Raw genomic sequence first — 11,494 nt, 5'->3', positions numbered from 1 at the left:
TAAGAAGTTGAGGAGCTTTTTCTAGTTGTTCTTTACAAAGAACGTGGTACGTCTATTCTTAACAGAGGGAGGTACATCATTTCTTTATGAAATTTCCCATACATATATATACCATCGTTTGAGGGCATGGACACTGTTTTCTCTATTAGCGATTTATTTTTCGCATAAATAGGGATACTTTCTGCAATCTCTAGGCCCACATCTTTTATTTAGTTTGTGTGACTTCGTGTTTTCATTAGCCTAACGTTGCATGACGGACCGATGAAGATGGAATATAGCCGTTCTCTTTTGTTGCCAATCACCAATTGCAAGATGGCGCATGTTCTCCGTATCGATAGAGAACTCTTGTTAGAAAAATAGCGTTTTTTCTAAAATTCTTTTACTCAACGATTCATTATTGTTAATTATTCTTCTTGTGTAGGCTTTGTAATGTGTCCGGTAGTTTTTGTAGGACGTATTTGCGTTCAGCTTAGAGATAGAAAGACTAAGATGGCGCCTACGTTGGGGCAATAGGATCATGTGACTTTCATAGTACAGCTGATATGCATTTTCTCTCAGGTAGCTCGGGATGCGTTCAGTTTAAAAACGGGGCATCGTATTTAGTTGCCTAAAGACGTCTTCGGAGGAATCCCACCCCGTGACTTAATCCTGTTTTATCCACTTTGAAAATTGACGACCGGAGGTAAGAGGCGATTAGTGCCCGTTAGGCTCTGGCGGAGGTTGTCTTTCCTTTCAGCCCACACGAGTACTCGTGTTTGAGCTAGTGTGTGTGGGGTTTCTTTGCTTAACACTCCTTTTTTTTAAAACTTTTAAAATATTTTTTCTAGTGACACTTTACGGTCAAGCTTTTTATTCGAACATCATTCGGCCCATTACGAGAGATACCTCATTAAGGGCTCCGCTGTAGGCACTTGTTTCGGGTATGATATTGGTGGTGGTCTTTAGGACCAGTGTAGTATTGAGCGACTGTGGGGTACATTGCTGATTAGTATTTCTCTCTTCCCCCAGCAACAGACTACGTTTATCTGCGGAGTCAGATTTTATCTCTGATTGGTTTAAATTACGAAAGTAATCCTCTCCTGGGCTCCGTATCTGGATTTCTTAGGTATAATTTGAGTGGAGCACTGCAGAATTTAGGTAATTGAGTTGTTTGTGGCTACTGGGGTTGACAAATTCTCATTTGTCTCTTCCTTCTCTGTAGATCGGTTACTATATGTATAAAAAAGGAAGAAAATTTTTTTTTAGCCTGAATATTTTCCTCATGAAAGGATTGGTGTTTTCTACCTAACAAAAGACGCCACTTCATTAGTTGCAACAAACAAAAACCCAGAAAGGTAGAGTTAGAAGTAGTATTAGATAGCTCCTTCTATATTGTACCGAGTATGTTTGGTACTGACCCCTTTTCTCCTCTGGTTTTTTCAGAGTTTTTCAGTTTCTACCGTGAGTGATGGAGTGTCACAATTGGTACCTATAATTAAAAAAATCTTTTTTTTTAAAAAAACTTCTTTCAAGCAAATGTCAGCAGAAATAAGATATACATATCTATGAGGTCATTTTACTCTTCTGATTCAGAAAACGCTTTTTTGGTGTAAATGCGTGGGGAGATACAAGTAGATAAAACAACCGGTGGTGTTCTTGCTGTGGCTAAGTCTAGATTAATGCAAAGACTAGCACCTTGGTACTTTCTCTACCATTTAAGGCCACTCTATGAATTCGTACTGTTGGGACGGTTTTTATCAACCGTGTGAGTGTTTGGAAGAGTGCATGTTGCCCAGCTCTTAGTTGAGTAGTGTGTCTGGGTAGTACTGTACATGTGAGCCAAGTCAGTCCAAATTGTAATATGCATGTTTTTTATATATTTTTAATAGACATCGCTATAAAAAGTGGGAAGATATTGTGTCTTGTCCTGAGGAAGGTGGGCAGTTATCGTCACTGGACCCACCGAAACGCGTCGACGCCTTAATGTTGGGAAATACCACGGATATTTGACACTTGCAAATAATTGCTTTTGATTATCCAGCTAGAATTTGTCTTTGCGTAAAGCATTTTTGCATATAATATATTTTATCTATAGGTCTAAGTACCGTGTTACTCCCTGATTTAAAATTATTTTTCTTTGTCTTTTGTCCCACATGTTTACGTCTGCTGTTTGAATACAATGTTTTTAACCGGCTTTTATATTTATAATGAATTTTTAATGAATTTATATTGATTTTTGCTTTTTGTCATTATACTTTTAATAAACTGTATTGTTATTATTATTTTTTATATATGATTCTTTGCACTGATTTGGTTCTCTCAGTTTCACAGTATGAATATGTGTTATTGGGTTGGATATATCTGGTAGACCCCGCAATACGAGTGTGATTGATTGGTTACATTTGGTTCCCAGGGGAGCTTTTTCTGACCAAATTGAGAAACCAACTGCAAGAGCCAGCAATGCCCCTGACCTAGAGACTACTAGAGTAGGTAACCCAGACCTTATGCCCTCTAAAGTAAACAAAGTACCTTTATCTATTGACCTGCCGCCAGAATGTGGGGCTTATGTGGCAGTCCTAATAAATGTACCTAAACTATAGGAAAAGACCAGGGTGAAAACCATGCTGCACTTAAAAATAAAACTCTACATTGGCTGTCAAATAATTGTGGCTTCCCGGTGATGGGGGAAAATCAGATATTGTTGACACAACGGGTGGGATGGATTGGCCCACTTAAGAAAAGGTTTGCGGGAGACTGCATCATCATCATTAACTTTAAAACTCCAGGTTGGGCACAGAATACTCTTGCTAATGCCCCTCCACCATCCCAACTGGAGTATAATACGACCCTCCTGCCACTAGGATACTTCTATAGACACCTAATGATGTGTGGTAACCAAGGCAGACCAATTCACAATTTTTATCCCTCCAAACAAGCACCACCACTAGTACCACCTCCCCCCAGTACGAATATTCCCTTATATAATAGCTACCAAGCACTAAGTTTAATAGAAGATAATGATTGACTTACGCCAAAATTAGGAACAACGCAGAACCCCACACTAATAAAGAGCAGGGAGACTAAAGATCATAGAATAGTTCAAGATACTAGTTTGCTGTCTACTACTTATTTAGCTAATGAAACACAAGATATAACTGTAGGAGGCCAACTAGATACACTGATATTAGTTAGCAACGTACGGTCAGAATTTACATCTGAAGAGAGCCCGAGCATTGCGTCCTCAACAAACGAGCCCGCTATAGTCAACGGTCCTGAAGGATATACCATCATGACGTGGAACATAGCAGGACTTAAAAAGAAACTGGATACACCATTCTGGAAAGACTTCATTACTTCCCATTACGATATTATTTGCTTGCAGGAGACCTGGTATAGAGATCCGGTTTTTGTAGAGGGATATACTTCAAACTGGATAAGCGCTATTGGTTCTACATCCGGTAGGGCGAAGGGCGGTCTTCTGAGTCTTGTTTCAAATAAACTAGTGGAATGTAAAATTGTAGGGTGTATATCAATAGGCCCCTACTGCCAGTTAGTGAGGCTTCGATTTCACAAAGGGAAGGACCTGCTTCTAGTTAATTACTACAATAACATCTTTAGTAACAGGGGTAGTATAATTTACAATCTGGAAAAAGAAATTGAGAGGGCACTGTTAGTACCAAATAGACAAGCCATCATTGTATGGGTTGGCGATTTTAATATCCAAGCATGTTCGCTGGCATCCACTAATATACGTGGTTTTATGAAGGGTCATAGTGAAGAGGATAACGTCGATTACTTGCACTTTCCCCACGGGAGTATGGTACAGCCCTAAACTCTTTAATAGCTAACTTCGATCTTGAACTTTTAATTTTAAATTAGTTTTTATTGGTTTCAATAGCAACAATATACAAAACAGTGCATAAGATACGCATCAGGCATGTGCAGCAAGCAGGCAAGGAGTTATGCGGTGTGCAGCAGTCTTTTGTGCGATTGCCTGCATGCAGTGAGTCCGTTATACAGTGCAGGGAATTGAAACATTCCGATCTGCCTGAAAAGGAAGTCATGGTAAGAAAAAACCCCAACGGTAGCCCCCTCCCCTCCCCCCAACTCCCCTCCCCACCCCCACCCCGCCCAGTGTGCCAATTCAAAGGGACGTGTAATGTCATAGGCCTGTGCAGAACAGTGTCATCAGTCAGGTGAGTGCGCAGGGACCCTCGCAGTCTCAGTGAGTCGCAGAATGCGTAGGTACTTGGGGCACGTGATCTCATTGAATTCTTTGGACAAAAGGGAAAGCAGCGGAAGCCACACTTTCTGATAAACAGCCGTAGAATGTGTGAGTGTAGCGTGGATGCGCTCCATGCCCAGGACAAACCAGATCTTATGTAGCCAACCTGTATGGGAGGGCCTGGTGGCTGAGCCCCACAGGGACAGGATGTGTTGTGTGGCGGCTTGTATGGCGACCCCCATCTGACGGCCCTTCTGGGACTTTAGGGGAAAGGTGATTGCGTTGGGTAGGCCCAGGAGGGTGTATGCTGGGAACCTGGGGATTTCTGTGTCGAATGTGGAGTCAATCTCATCTAAGACAGATTTCCAGTAGTCCTGAACCTCACGATAATCCCAGAGAAGGTGTGTCAAGGTGCCCCGTTCCCCGCATCCCCTCCAGCATAGCGCGCTACGCGCGGGGTTACCCTTGTGGAGCCGGGCCGGCGTGAGATGCCAGTATATGGCCAGCTTCGTCGCTGCCTCCCTAGAGGCCGTGTTGCGTGTGGTGTGGGCAGCTCTATAGTATACAGATCGCCATTCCTGAGGTGACAGAGCCCTCCCCAGTTCCTCCTCCCACCTCCTTTGGCCCGCCGACTTGCCATGGGGGGGAGGACGGAGTAAGCATCTTGTAGAGGTCTGATATGAGGTGTTTGTCAGTGTCTTTCGTCACCAGCCACTTCTCAAAGGTAGTCATGGGTCTGCCGACCAAGGGTGCGGCCGCCGCGTGGGTTAGCCAGTGACTGAGCTGAAAATATTGAAATAAGTGGGGGGAAACAACATCATAGCCCCGAGTAATGTCTGTGAGGGTGAGAAAGCCTTCCAGGTCGAAAAGATGACAGGTTGAGAAGTTACTGATAGTACGCCATTGGGGAAAGGCCCCGGGGATGTTGCCCGGCGGGAACTCCGGGTTATCCAGGACAGGCGTTAAAGGGGATGGAAAAGTAGTGAGTCCCCTCTTGACCGCCACCGTGTTCCAGACCTGCAGGACGGTACGGGTAATGGGAGACCTCAGAAGGTAGCATGGCCGGTGTTGTCTGAGAATAAATGGGACTTTCCAAAGAGAAGTACCTGCCATGGCTCTGTCCTGGAACAGCCAGCGCTTTTCGGATTCTGGCCTAAACCATTCCACCAGATAGCGGAGCTGCGCCGCCTGAAAGTACTGCAAGAGATTGGGGATGCCCAAACCTCCCTCATCTGGGCTTCTGTATGCCAGGTGTTTGTGTATGCGCGCCCGTTTGCACCCCCAGATGAAATGTTGGATATCGGACTGCAGAGCCCGAATGGTGCCAGCAGGGGGAAATACCGGGAGTGTCTGAAAAAGGTATAGGATTTTAGGCAGGATCGTCATCTTAATAGCTGCGATGCGGGCCAGTAGGGAAAGGGGTTGTTTGGCCCAGCGTGCAAGGTCGGATCGAATCCGAGATGACAAAGTGGTGTAGTTGAGGGCCAGCGTGGAAGTCGTGGAAGCCGTGGAAGCCGTGAGGGTGACGCCTAGATAGGGAAGCTGTGTTGTTGACTGAAGTCCCCCACTGTGCGCGGGCGGAGTAGCGCGCTCCTGGGCGTTCCTGCCTAATGGTAATATGAGGGACTTCCCTCTGTTGATTTTGAAGCCAGAGACGGCTCCAAAGGCATCCAATTCCGTCAGAAAGGCAGGGACAGAGCAGTCCGGGCCCTCTAGGGCAGCAATGATGTCATCTGCGTATAAACCTATGGTGTGGGGCTCCCGGTCAAAGGTCATTCCGTGTATGTTAGGGTTATCACGGAGTTTTTGCGCTAGAGGTTCTATGTAGAGGGCAAATAGGAGGGGTGAAAGGGGGCACCCCTGCCTCGTGCCTCGCTGAATCTCAAAGGGGTCAGAGCGTAGACCTCCGATGCGGACACGGGCCTATGGGCGGTGGTAACAGCTCGCAATCCAGGCCTGGAAGCGGTCTCCCACCCGATAGCACCGCAGGACTTGTTGTAGGTAGGACCAGTCTACACGATCAAACGCTTTCTCCGCGTCTATGGCCAATAATACGGAGTCCGAGTTCTGGTGGTGGGCTTTATCAATGAGGTGTAGAATGCGTTTAGTGTTGTCGCTGCATTGGCGACATGGGGACAAAGCCGGATTGGTCCGGCTCCAGAATGCCTGGCAGGCAAGGGCCCAGGCGCGCGGCTAAGATCCCAGTGAAAATCTTCAGATCGAGGTTAAGCAGGGATATGGGGTGAAACGCGGAGCAGCTCGTAGGTTTCTTGCCCGGTTTAGGCAGTACAACGCCGCTAGCATGTCTGGGGGAATGGAGCTCGGCCCCTCGAAAGAATTGAAGAGTCGGGTGAGTATTGGGGCTAGTAAGTGGCGAAAGGTTTTATAGAACCCGGACGAAAAGCCATCCGGTCCCGGGGATTTAAGAGGGCGTAAGCGGGAGATGGCAGCTAGGACTTCGTCCAGGCGGATAGGGGCATCCAGGGAGTCCGCGTTGGCTTGGGACAGCTCCTTGATCTTCGCAGTCTCGAGGTAGTCACCAACCTCGTCCGGCTAGACAGAGTCTGCCCTATACAGAGTGGCGTAAAATGCTCTGAATGCTTCCGCAATGTGGGGCTCGCCGGAGATGTCCCGACCGGAGTCGTCAGTTAAAGTTGAGATCTGGGATCGCTGGGTTTTCGCTCTAAGGGCGCTGGCAAGCAAGCGGCCCGTTTTATTACCCCCGATGTAGTAAGAGTGGCGGAGGCGCAGGGCGGCGAACTCGGCCCGGTCAGTGTCCAGGCTAGCCAGCTGGGCCCTGGCGGACTTCAATTGTCTCCAAACACGCGGGGCACCGGTACGGCTGTGGACCCTCTCGAGTTCGGAGACCCGAGCTGTGAGCTCGGTCCTCTTTTCCTTGCGGTCCTTGGCCTCTGCTGCCGCGATGGCAGTCACAGGCGTGCCAGGGATGTCGTTAGTGGCTATGTAGTCGGTGAGGCGTGCGTGTAACTGCGTGGTGACCTCCGGTCGGTGTAATAGGGTCTCGCGCAGCCGCCGTGAGCCTGCCGGGTGGGAGGACCTAGGGACCTGTAGGGTAAGCTCCACAGCGTCGTGGTCAGAAAGCGCCGCCGGTGTGATGGTTATATCTTTAAGGATAGGGAGCAGTTCAGAGGAGCCCAGGAAGTGGTCCAGTCGGGCGTAAGTGTGGTGAACATGGGAGTAGAATGTGTAATGAGTTGCGATGGAATGAAAGGACCTCCATAAGTCCACCAAACCCTCGTCCTGTAGCCAGGCTCTACCAGCGGGCGTTATGGCACCCGTGTCCCCATATCAGTGGCCAGATCTGTCCATATGTGAGTCCATCACCAGGTTGAGGTCCCCCCCCGATCAACAGAGGCAAGTTAAGGGGCTGCAGAGACTCGGAGGCTGCCTGTTTCAAGAAGGGTTCCTGGCCGGAATTTGGTGCGTATAATGAAGCAATGGTGAAGTGCTGACCCCCAACCAGGAAGATGTGTGCCAGTAATCTGCCCTTAATCTCTCCTACCCTGTCTCCCACACTGCCACGGAAGCCTCTAGAGACCAGGATAGCCACCCCCGCTTTCTTTGTCGGCAGCGAGGAGAAGAACTGATGAGGGAAAGCGCGTGAGCGCATCCTATGCCAATCTTTGGGTAAGAGGTGTGTTTCTTGCAATAAGCATATGTCGGCCCCAGAGTTCTCTAGATAGGAGATCACGGCCCTGCGTTTGATCGGATTGTTTAGGCCCTTGACATTAAGGGTGAGTACCCTCAAACTAGACTCCATGGTGGGAGAGCACAAAGATCCTGATGTGTGCGAGGCCGTTTCACCAGGTGTGGCCCACAATAAAGCGATAAGCAAAGTAGTCCCAAACAGATCCCCGGCACACTGGGTCCTACCCACCTCCCCGAACCCAATCCGAACTCCCCCCTCCCTCCCGCAGACCCCCCCGGAACAAACTCTCCCCATGCCCCCAACTCACCCCCCCCAAAGGACCAACCCCACGCCCCATCTGCGGTCCCCCTCCCAGACCCATCCCCACTCCCCTCGCCCATTCCCAACAAGAGAAGGTATAGTCCCAGTCCTGTCAGTTCACTCAGGACCGTGGTAAAGTTTCGTACATGGGTCATATCCAACGGCGGCCATGTCGGCTCCCCACCCGCGTCCCCCTCACCTCACGGGAAAGGTATGTGCTCCAGATGATCTCCTAAACGAAAGGACAAATCATTCAGGGGGAAAGGTATCCTTAGCCACCTCCGCTATCGCCGTAGCTCGTTCCTGTGTGATGGTAGAGGCGTCTGGTTTCAAGCAGTGCGGGGGGGACCGCCTGCGGCCCACCAGCTGCCATCCCCCTCCGGACGACCCCTGCGATGCTTTCACAGTGGGTTCATCATCGTCCTGGTCAAGACCCAAGAGGGCACAAGTGTCTTTAAGCGATCGCAGTTGGTGCAGCTTACCGTTCCATTTGAATATTAGTCTGAACGGGTGCCCCCAGGAGTAGGGGACTTCTTGTTGTCGCAGGTAGTCCGTCGCTCTCTTGAAGTCCTTTCGTTTCTGCAGAGTGATGGCCGACAGATTTTGATATAGGGCTATGGAGTGACCTCGAAATTGAAGGGGCTGTGCCCGCCGGGCCTCTCGGAGAATTCGCTCCTTTAACGGGAAATCAGGAAGGAAAGCTAAGATGTCCGGTGGCAGGGCAGTAGCGCGTCAGGGCAGCCCAACCCTGTGTGCTCTGTCGATACGGATGACAAAGTCCGCCGGCTCCCCCAGAATGTTTCTGAATAAGTCTTGCAAGTACCCCGTGACGTCAGTCCCCTCCGTTTTCTGAGGGACCCCCCGAACCCGTATGTTGTTGCGACGGGAACGGTTTTCAAGGTCTTCTGCATGGGCCTGAAGATCCAGCTGCTGGTCAGTGAGTCGCAGGACCTCTTGTTGAAGTAGTTCGATTTCGCTGCTTCTGGTGTGGTCCGCTTCCTCTACGGCAACTACCCGTTCCCCAAGGTCTTCCACGTCTCGCCGAAGCTCCCGGACCTCGCCCGCCACTTCCTGCTTCAAGGTCTTGAAGTCTTCCCTGAGGGAGTTAAATAGCGTCTCAAGGAAGGATCTAGTGATGGGTATCTGATCTTCTTCCGGCACTGTTGGGGTTTTCGTGGCCGCCGGGGAAGGTGGGTCTTTGCTGGGCTTGGGCTGGGTCCTGGCCATCAGTTCGGGAAGTGTCTGGTTCCCTTTTTTCCCTCGCAGTCCCGCCATGTTGAGGCGATCCCCCTAGACTGACGAGCAATGAACGTCAGGGGCCGGGGATGGGCACCGGTGGTCGGAGTGGTGGGGCTAAAGGAGTCGTGCTGTCCCGGTCCAGCTCTCCTGCGGGTATGCCGGTGTCCACGAGGCTGGCGTTGGCAGGGCGAGACCAGCTTGGCGATGACCGTCACTGAGCAGGGGCAGCAGAGCCCGGGCACCCAATGGTCCCCAAGCGCGTTTGTAGACCCGCGTCTCAGGCGTGAGTGTAGTGCGGCCCGTGCGTCCCTCCGGGTAGCTCCCCACCGGGGGCTCGATTGTGCCCCCCGAGTGCTGTCGGTGGCAGTCGGCAGCAAGGCAGTAGTAGCCAGACAGGTGCGTGAGCGACCCCCAGTCCAAAATAGCCGTGGGCCCCCCAGACCTCGTCGACCGGTAGCACAGGTAGTAGTACGACCAGACCTTTAAGCCCCTGGACGGCCCTCCCGCCGGGAGCCCGATCGTGCCCCCCGAGCTCTCGCTGTGGCGCTCTCCTCTGTTCCCCTCACCCCTCTTGCGCGTCTGATGCGCAGCTCACGGAGACGTTGCAGCGCCGGAAGGGTAGACTGTGCTCCAGCGTTGTGTGGGTGTGCTAGCTGGGTGACTCCAATGACCGTGACCAAGAATGCAAAAGGCCCCAAGCCGGGGCCTCGATTTTCACGACCCCCGGCCGGACCGCGGCAGCAGGAGTGGGCGCAGGTCCGGACCGCAGCGTTGGCGATGTCGGCGTGGGCTCCCCTCGTCAAACTCCCAGGCGCCCAGTTTATCTTATCGTCGGGGGAGATAGGGGCAGCAGGCAAGCACACGGCCAACTGCAGGCAATGCGAACCGACCCTCAGGCCTCTGGTCGGCCCTCACGCCGGGAGCTCGATCATGCCCCCCCGGGTTCTCCTCACCTCTCTCGTGTGTCCAATGCGCAGCTCATGGGGACATTGCAGCGCCGGAAGGGTGGACTGTGCTCCAGCTTTGTGCGGGTGTGCCAGCAGGGTATCGCCAGAGTCCGGGACCGGGAATGTAGAAGGCCCCAAGCCGGGACCTCGATTTTCATGACTCCCGGCCGGGCCGCGCCTCGGCACCGGCCGGGTCGAGGCAGCAGGAGTGGGCGCCGGTCCGGACCTCAGCTCCGGCGATGTCGGCGTGGGCTTTCTTCGGCAAACTCCCAAGCGCTCAGGTCAGTTCATCGCCTGGGGAGGTAGGGGCAGTGAACAAACACACGGCCGACTTCAGTCTCGCGGCCGCAGCCGCCAACACTCGGATCAAGTCCTCCCAGCTTCCAGAGCCTCCCAAGCAGCCCGCGAGCCAGATGATCAAAGCTGTGGGATCGCCTCCGTGTTCCGCTGTCCTCCGCAATAATGTCCCGTGTTGCAGGGAGATCAGGCTGTGTAATTAGGTGCGTTTAGGCGGGATCAGGCGGGGAGCCTCGTGCACCTGCGACCGATCACGCCGCCATCTTGGACACGCCCCCCGATCTTGAACTTTTGAGTTGTACCATGACCAGGGATAATATTATATGCCCAACTTTTACTGGCAGAAATGCTGCTACCACTATTGACCATGTTTTAATTTCAAGTAACAATAATTACGCCAATTTATGGATAACAGTGACCACAATAGTATTTAACTATCGCTGTTGTGTTGGGGGGGTAGATACCTAACCAAAATGAATTGTATCACTGACATCACTCCCATAAGAACTAACGAGATGAGGATAAAATGGGTAGGAGTTGAACCACAAAAAATCCAAGGGGACGTATTTACCAAATGTAGAGGAGAAATAAAGAATTGCCTCAGCAACGAGGTAATCCAGCGCTCCTGATTTCCAGCTTCCTCAGGATAAATAAGTCTATAGAAGGGATATTTACGAAGAAACATAATGTAAAGAAAAAAGCATATGTAGGATGGTTTGATAAGAATTGTACCCGGGCCCTACATAGCCTGAAGCTAGCATTAGGAACTAACTCACAGACTAAAACATATATACAGGAATTACGATTTAATTATAAGCAAAATATTGAGGCAAGAAA

The sequence above is a fragment of the Lissotriton helveticus genome, chromosome 1_1 (genome assembly GCF_964261635.1).
Source record: "Lissotriton helveticus chromosome 1_1, aLisHel1.1, whole genome shotgun sequence".
In the NCBI taxonomy this organism is placed as follows: domain Eukaryota; kingdom Metazoa; phylum Chordata; class Amphibia; order Caudata; family Salamandridae; genus Lissotriton; species Lissotriton helveticus.
The sequence above is the reverse complement of the archived record's forward strand: the minus strand, read 5'-3'. Positions refer to the sequence as shown.